Source organism: Nannospalax galili, unplaced genomic scaffold, assembly GCF_000622305.1.
Source record: "Nannospalax galili isolate Female #2095 unplaced genomic scaffold, S.galili_v1.0 scaffold728, whole genome shotgun sequence".
In the NCBI taxonomy this organism is placed as follows: domain Eukaryota; kingdom Metazoa; phylum Chordata; class Mammalia; order Rodentia; family Spalacidae; genus Nannospalax; species Nannospalax galili.
This window is the reverse complement of record NW_008358642.1, coordinates 2,475,275-2,484,466: the sequence shown is the minus strand read 5'-3', so window position 1 is coordinate 2,484,466 and position 9,192 is coordinate 2,475,275. Positions and strand designations below refer to the sequence as shown.

Below are 9,192 nucleotides of genomic sequence, written 5' to 3'. Positions count from 1 at the left end.
CAGGGAAAGCTTACCTAGCTCAATGTTTGCAAATGTCAACTAGCCAAAAGATATTTGGAAGCCTATACATGCTCAACTTTCTAGTATATGCTTAAAGCCATATGGAATTAATATTCTTCCCTTCATTCTCTTCTCACCTAAAAATAAATTTGTACACAGTTGACACAAAATAAATTTAGGAAGGCTGACATTCAACTCTCTTACATTCAGGCAGAAATCATACACGCATCTAAAGGAAGAAGGAAATATCTTGATAGCATTCTGTGTCCTTGCCCTCAAGTTACTCTTTAATACACAGAATTTTTTTTCTTGTTTATTTTGGATCAGGAGCAAGCTCTTCCATGTCTACCAGGATTTCTCTGCCTACTGAAACAACTTATACAATATGCCTTGTAAAATGAGTCAGTCTGTTTCTATTTAACTCCCCTCCCTTGACTCAAGAGTCAACATTTGTGAAAATGTGTAATTTAAACATGTTTTTAAAAAGAAGAATGTTGTTTATAGTGCTTGTCAGCCCACTTAATAAAAATCAATGGAACTTCCTCTCTTCCCTCTCTGGAATGTGAATCAGAAAAATGCAGGTGAGGATGTGGGGATGGGGAACGCTTATTCACTGGTGGTGGGAGTACAAACTGGCAGAGTCACTATAGAAATCAATGTGGAGATTTCTGAAAAATCTCAAAGTAGATCTACTACATGATTAAGCTACATCACTCTTGGGCATGTATCCAATGGACTCTACATCCTACTACAGAGATAATCTGTCATCCATGGTCATTGGTGCCCTATTCACAATAGTCAGGACACAGAAACAACCTAGATGTTCATCAGCTGATGACTGGATAATGAAAGTATGGTCCATTTATCTTCCTGAGTAAGGTAACCCAAATGTAGCATGCTCTCTCTAAATCCTTAGATATGCATGTTTCAATTGGAGAATCCATAGAGGTCAGGAAACTAATAAATAGTCATGGGGGAAGGCTTCATGTGAGCAGAGATAAAAATAAAGTGATATAAAGGGGGGGGATGGAGAATAATGGAGTAGGAATGGTTAAAAGGGTGGAGAATAGTAGCGCAGTGCAAAATAATATGGGGAGGGATAACTAACACTAAAGGCCTTCACAAAAAGTTATGTGGAAATCTACAATTATACAAGCATCTTAAAGTTGACCAAGGTTTCCATAGACTCTCAAACAGTACTAGTGGCTACTCCTGTTCTTGATTACCTCCCAGAACTTGATAGTAAGATCCCATTGATGAAAACACTACATATATGAGTCATAGAACAAACAAGGAAAAATCAAGAGTATACTGACTTTAAAACTTAGTCTTTACCATCTAGCTTTCACAGTGTTGGAAGATGCTATGCATGCTACTGGAAGAGAAAATAACCATCAATCTTACCTAGCTGTGAATTCTCTGAGCTATAACAAGTGACTGTCAAGCTATGCCCACTGCTGCAAGAGTGGCACAAATGCTATGGGAATAACCAGCTACTTTCTGATTGGATTTAAGATCTACTTCACAAGATTTAACCCATACCTGACACTGATGTCAGTCCTAGGAACCTGTGGCAAGACAAACCATAGGCTATAAAGGAAAGCTTATTACTATTACTCTTCTAAATGGATATAGTATTAAACTGACTCCTAACGATTTAATGTTATGCCCATAGATTAATGCATCTCAACACTCTACAGAGTTTTCTCTTGCAGCAGATGGTGATCAGCACAGAGACCCACAATTGGCAGATGTGTGGAAAATTCCTAAATAGAATACTTATTTCAGACCTGTATTTCCCAATATTCAGGGATCATTGAGGAAGGAGGGGCAGATAAATTATAAGAGCCAGAGGTGGTAGATGACCACGAGGAAACAGAGTTTTCTAGACAGCTGGACAGTTGCTCATATGAACTCATAATAATGTTGGCAGCATGCAGAAGACCCACATAAACTCCAGGCAGACATACCCAGTATGGAAGTGGGGGTGGGTGGGTAGGGAGCCCTAGCTGAGGAACAGTTGGCTACTGGTGGCTGCTGAGAGGAGGCAGCATGTCAGCATTCCTTAAGGGTGCAATGTTGGATAGGTTGACCAGGCTCCCATGGAGGGACCCACATGGAAGGGCATTTGGGGACACAGGTTTGACTTGGTAGGGATATATATATAACAGTAGGTGGCCATGGGGAAGAGATATTTCTGCAACTACTGTGACTGCTTTTTCCAGGACAACCTCCACAACCGAAAAAAGCACCTGAATGGGCTTTAGCACTGGAGAGTTTCAAGATGCAGCTGCCATCTTACTGGATGAACAGAACAAGCAACCCTGCAGGAAGTTCCTGCTGACTGGTCAGTGTGACTTTGGCTCCAACTGCAGATTTTCCCACATGTCTGAGGAAGACCTGCAGGAGCTGAACATCCAGGTGGAGGAGAGGCGAGCCAGAGAATGGCCACTAGAGACTGCTGAGCTTCTCGAGGGCCACCTGGAGGACTGGATGCAGAAGAGAGCTAAGCGGGTGAGTTCAGCACCAAGCAGCAGGGCTGAACCCATCAGAGCCAGTCTCTTCCAGTACCCTGTGGGCTGGTCTCCAGTGCACGAGCTTCCCCTCTCCCTGTGGGCACCTCCAACTGGAGGGTGGACCCTGCAGCTCAGAGTCCAGTGGGGCTGAGCCCCTTGTCCCGCCTGACTCCCAGCTGGTCAGTTGTCTGGTCAGTCACAATAAAGACAACTGCTCAGCCTGGGGAGCCAAGTTGCCTTCCTGCTGTTCCCTCTGAAGCCTCCCCCATCCACCCACCATCCCACCATCCCTAAGGCATGTCTTGAGAAGACCCAAGAAATGTCCAGATGTTTACAAACAGTCTGTCCTCCATGAAAAAATATACATATATATTCATATGTATTTTTTTTATATATATATATATATGAAACAGTCAATGGAGGACGGTTGCAATTAAGGGAGTATGTCTAAATATAATTGAAACATTGTATGAAATTCTAAAAATTTCAATAAAAATTAAAAAATGGAATATGGATAACTGAGCCTCCTGTTGGGGACCCCTGCTGTTTTGGGTTGTAGTCTCTCCATGTCCGGATAGCCGCAAGCCGGCTTGGTGTAAGTGCCCGTCACAGATACATGACCTCTGGCACAGAAACTGCCAGGCTTTAATCAGGCATTGTCTGACAGCCTGATAGAAGCCCGCCGCCACATGTAAATGGGGCATCCTACAAAGCACCTATCAGCTGAGGCTTTTGCTACTGCCTCCACACTATAAATATCCTGGTTTCACCCCAATAAAGCGGAGCTGTATCACGAGCTGTATCCTGTGTCTTACTGCCTTTGATTCAGTCTCCCTGGAGGACGCTGTCCTTCCATCAGCAACCATTCACGAAGATCTTGCTTTCACTGTTCCTGCACCTCCCCTCGTGATCCGGTGGCCACGGATCACGTACACAGAGGGCGTGTCCGGCAGCTTGGAACGGAACCCGCCTGGCAGCTGACAGCAACCCGCAGAGTCGCCAGTGCCGGTAGCTGCAGAGAGCCAGGGACCCGCCTCAGCGGTGCTCACGCGAAACCGTGCCCGCAAGACGCACGCGGCGCCACACCAGCAGCTGGCGCTCCGAGATCCCCGCGTGCCCACAGCCTCCTACCCTAGGAAATTTCAGTCTCCTTGGAACAAACTGTTCACACATTGCAGAAATGAGTCACTGAACGTCCAGGGTAGTGCACTTCTCTAGAGAGCCTTGCCACACTCCATTTACTCCTTTATCTTTTGTTTGTTTCTAGGTTTGTTCTACTAAATTTAATGTACAGAGAACTGATTTAATTATCAGCTTCTTTTCCTAATTTCCCCTTTGCACTATTCATTCTTGCCGTAATGCCCTCATTCTACCATCCAACATTTACTTTAAGTTATTTAACGAACCACTTCTCTATGCAAATCACTTTATAGAATCTGACTGGAGATGTTGATTTACATAGGCAGCCTTTCTCCTTCAAATTTACAAGCCAGGTTTCCTATTTTCAAGACCTTGGGTATTCTGTCACTGCAGAGTTAAAGCTTTTTTTTTTTTTTTTTTTTTTTTTTTGAGACAAGTTCTCCCTGTAGCCCCACCTGGCCTTGAACTTGCTACGTAGTCCAGACTGGCCTAGATTTCACAGAAATCTGCCTGCCTCTGCCTCTGGAGTGCTGGGATTAAAGGCATGTGCTACCACACCTGGCTTACCTAATGTTTTCACATAAACTTCTGCTTCATTTTTATAAAATTCTTATTCTACAAAAAATTCTAAGGAAAAGTAAAAGAGTACATGATTTTTTTGGCTGTGTCCTCTAGCAACTTCAATTTCAAAGTCCTTGGCTCACATGTAAGGCTTTCGCTAGTTAGCACTGTATGTTCAGTTACTATTGTACCAAATGATTATGGAGCTAAATCTTTAAAATTATTCACATTATAATGATGATTTGATTATACAAGATGTCAAAGACCTTAAAAAATGGCTAGGATACTGTATTCCTCTGAAAAAAAAATCAATGAAAAAAATTTATAACTTAAAAAAATATTTTATTTATTTATTTACTTATTTATTTATTTATTTATTTATGTGTATGCATGCATTGCCTGCATGTAGGTAAGTAGTGCACCTGGGTCATGCAATGCCCTTGGAGGACAGAAGAGGCTGTCAGATCCCCTGGAACTGGAGTTATGGACAGTTGTTAGCTGCCATGTGGGTGCTGGGATTCGACCCATGTCTCCTGCAAGAACAGTGTTCTTAACCACTGAGCCATCTCTCCAGCCCCATAACTTTTTAACACATAGTTTTTAATATCTGCAAGTCACAAAGCAAGTTACATAATTACACATATAAAACATATAAGATTTAGTCATTTAGTTAAAACTAGAATTTTGATAGTGTAAATTATTTTTTAACTAATTAATCATCTGTGAAAAAAGTAATTCATTGATAAAGGAAATCAGGAAAGCAAAATTTACTTTGAGTCTTTTTGAAATGAAGCCATCTTTCTGAATTAAAACTGTGAAACACAGAATGATTAGAAGCAACAAGTGTTTGAGCCAAGTACTCTTGGATACTCCATTGGTTTTGAGTCCTCATTTATACACCAATATTAAGCTTTAGACTCTTACGACTCATTAACCTTGATAAATATGGAGTTTAGGGTTTTTATCATTTCTAGTTATTTCTTTACCCTTTTTATATTCACACTCACTCTTTCCATAATTCACAAAAGACAAATATTCATGATTCCCCAATTCTGGAGTCAGGGAAACAATTTCTTCTAAGTATGCCTTTAAACAATAATTATAGTCTCCACAGAAATCAAGGTAAAGTTTTTGTAGTCACACTTATATAAAGGCAATTTATAAAATAATGTAACTATCTGATTGATTGACATAACTATTTGAATATTATTTTTTTCCAAAAAACAGCAAACCCAAAGCAATGATGCCAACCATATATCAGAAAAAAATTTGGTCTAATTGAATGAAGCTTTTGGGTGCTTTCCACATTACTTTGGTTCTTAATAACACTAATTTCAGAAATTCTTCCACATTATCATAATTTGTAAACAAACATTAACACCATTGGCTTTCTTGAGAATTATGCTTATGGTTGTTTTTATAGAAATTAGTCTGTTGTTTTCAGGCTCTGAGAATAGACAAATCATTTTAAATCCGTGTAAAGTGCTTTCATATACATCCAGAGATGTTTCCTTAGTCTGATGTGTTATATCTGACCAATATGCATTAATTACTTGGCTGTAATTTCTGCTGTTTATTTATCTCTGGTGTTTCCTTTAAAATCTCTGAGTCGCTCATACTTCAAATTTCTCTGGAGCAGTAATTCTCAACCTTTGCTACAGAGTCCTAATGTCCAGCTTGGACCTCAGGTCAATTACAGCAGAAACTGTAGGGTAGAAACCAGACATTAGTAATTTCTAAAACTCCCAGGTGGTTCCAAAGTGCAGTCATGGTTGAAACACAGCATTTAGAGGGAGAAATGACCTCAGGCTCTCCTAAAGCTTTTCTATTAATAGCTAACATATTACAAATGGTAAAAAGGCATCAGTGGGTACAAAGAACAAGAATTTTTTATTTTTTCCAGTACTGCAGATATATTTTTTAATAGGTCTGTGTTCTAGCAATTTGAAATTTGAATCATCAACCAGGTGATAGAGAAATCTTGCAATATTTAGACCAAAGCTAGAACATGCTTTTTGGATTTAAACATGGCACCTCTCAGTCAAATTTGCAACTAAACATAAAATATCACTTTTAAGAAAATATTTAATAAATTTAAGGTAAATAATAATTTTCAGGTACATGCCATTTATTCTGAACAATTTGTTAATACATAGAATCTGTAAAAATGTCTCTTCTCACTAATAATTTAACTTCATGCACTCGAGTGTTCAACCTTTGTGTTAACTCCTGTTACCTTAAACTTCCTGCCATCATATCATTAAGCATTTAGCTTATTAGTTGAGGAAAAGCTTGGCTGTGGGTATTCTGGCAGCTCAGCAGATTTTGTATGATTTTGATCTGCTCTGTAAGTTCCAGGTTCACTTTAATTTATTCATTCATTTATTTAAACTTTGCTGCAAAGTTATTTTGAAAAACCCTCTAAGTTTATTTTTTAATAATTTTTTCTTAGTCTCATAGCAAAAATAAATAAAATATCTTTTATAAGTAATGAACACATTTTTTTCTGAGTTTTCACTCTTTATCTTACCAAAGCATTTTCAAGAGCCACAGTGTTTTTGTTTGTTTGTTTGTTTGATGATGACCCTGTCATTTTCTTTAATAACATCTAGAAAACTTTGAGATTTTTTTCTTTCAAAATATTTCATCTTTTCTTATTAAGGAGTAAAATTGGAATATGTTTGGAAAGAATTATATAAGTGCAGCTGGTCTTAAGATCACAGTAAAAATCATGATAATTTTGAGTTTTTAGAGTTCATTTACGTGTAAGTTCAATTAGAAAATGTAATTCAAGGTACAGCCATTAGTGCCTGATTCCAGGCACCTGAGTTACAATGCATAATAGGTGTTTCCTTTTGAAGGGAACATTTCCATGCCAATTCATAGATCAGAAACATATGAGTGAGCAGGAAGAGGTGCTCCTCCAAGAAGTTTTCCTTGAAGTTCTTGAAGAAGAACTTAATTCTCTCTTGCTGTCTCTCATCCTTGTGAATATTTATATTGATTATCTCTTTATATTTTATGATAAAACCTTTGTCTTATGGCTACCCCTGCCTCTAGGGTAGTGATCTGATTGGATTCATTGTCTGTATCTCTAACAACTATCTATCTGTTCATATTAGGTGCAAAACAAAGGTTTGTTGAACAAATGACTAGAAATATAGATTTTAGAGATTTGTCATTTTCTGTAACTCATCAAATAATATATTCAATATACAATTATACTTTAACTTTAGAAAATCAAAATACTTTAATATCTCTTGGGACATGATTATGCAATTGGATCCCCCTAAAATTATGGAACTTGAATCTTATTACATTACCACAAATTGTTAATGTGAAACTTGATAATCTAGATAATCCACACTATTCTCTAGACATCAAGTTTTACTATTTTATAAAGCAAAAAAAAAAAAAGAAAAAATAAAAACAAATAAAACAAAAAAAAGAACAAATAAAGCAAAATGCATTCTTGAATTCACCATCAATATGAATTTTCAAACAATGTTCATATATATATGGTAAAATCAAAAGATACCTTAAATACCAACAGGTTCATTGTAATAACACTGGAACTCTGTATATATTTTGTGGTATTGAGCAAAAATTGGCTGTTCTAAAATACAAAAAAAAAATCTTTACAAAATCTCATTCTATTTGATACAAAATAATCACTCAAATTTGCTTTTCATAAATGTTTAGAAAATATAAAAAGTTGCACTTCAATACTTAAATATAAAAATTTAATATGAAATGATATAATACAAAGGAGCTTAGGGACATTACTTCTTAGATATGACATGAATAATTTTACAAAGCATCAGTAAAGGCATTACAAGTAAAAATCTGTGAGTTTATCAAGCTGTCAACTCATTAATTATTGAAATAATATCAAAGTAAGAATATAAATTACCACTAAAATATATTTAGCTGACTGTATTAGAACTCTTTAGATGAACAGAACAAGATGAATATGAAAGGAGCTTTATTAGATCAGCTTAAATGATGTTGCCTGGATAATGGAATAATGGTTCTAAGGAGAGGCTGAAAACCAAATGGTTGCTCAGTTCATGATTAACAGTGCCAATTTGGCACTAGAGGACTGGAGGATTCCTGGAGATCCACTGGTCTTCAGTCCACTATGGAAACCGAAAGAAACTGGGTTCTCATATCAACAAAGGAATACATTAGCACCAGTGCCAACAGCAGGCAGTTTCTGGTAGATGAACTTGCCAGCTAGGCACAGGAACAGGCAAGCAAAAGGCAGAAAACTTCCCCTTTGTCCTCCTTTTTCTGAGCTGCCTGCAACTATAAGTGAGCTGTTTTGCTCATTTTTAGGATGGGTCTTCCCAGTTCAATTAACCTGATCAAGAAAATCCCTCACAGGTGGGCCCAGCAGCTTGCATCCTAGTTGATTCCAGATTTAATAAAATCGAAAACAGGATTTCCCATCACACCATTTTTTACTACTAATCTTAGTATTTTCCCTTCTTTGCAATAATGAGTTAATCTTTTAACTGTAAGAAGACAGCTTACAAACCTGAATACAGAATCAGGGTTTATCAGGCATCAAACTGAAAAACATGTTAAGAGATGGTTGAAGAACACAAGGAAACCTAGTTGTTTGGGCACCACAGGGCAGTTGCACGCACAAACTGAAGACATGTATGACAACATACTCAACTTGTGCAAGCCTGAGGAAAAACATGGGGGAGGTGAGCAGGAAGTATCAATGTTAGCTGAGAAACACTCGGCAATCGCTAGCTACTGGGAGAGAGAGTCGGTTTTTGTTAAGGGTGTGATGCCAGGTGGTTTACTTGACTCCAAGGGATGGACCCACAATCCAGAGAATTTGGGGAAAACAAATTAGAGAAAAGTTGAGGAGATAGTCAGGTGAAGGTGGAGATTGGAGACACGTATCTGAATATGATCAAAGTATGTTGTATGAAATTCTCAAAGAATCAGTAAAAATACT

At 37.8% G+C, this 9,192-nt stretch overlaps 1 pseudogene; it reads left to right on the top strand.

Annotated features, from left to right (window-relative positions):
* Positions 1-2,180: 2,180 nt before the first annotated feature.
* Positions 2,181-2,667, top strand: LOC103724813 (annotated as a pseudogene).
* Positions 2,668-9,192: the final 6,525 nt, after the last annotated feature.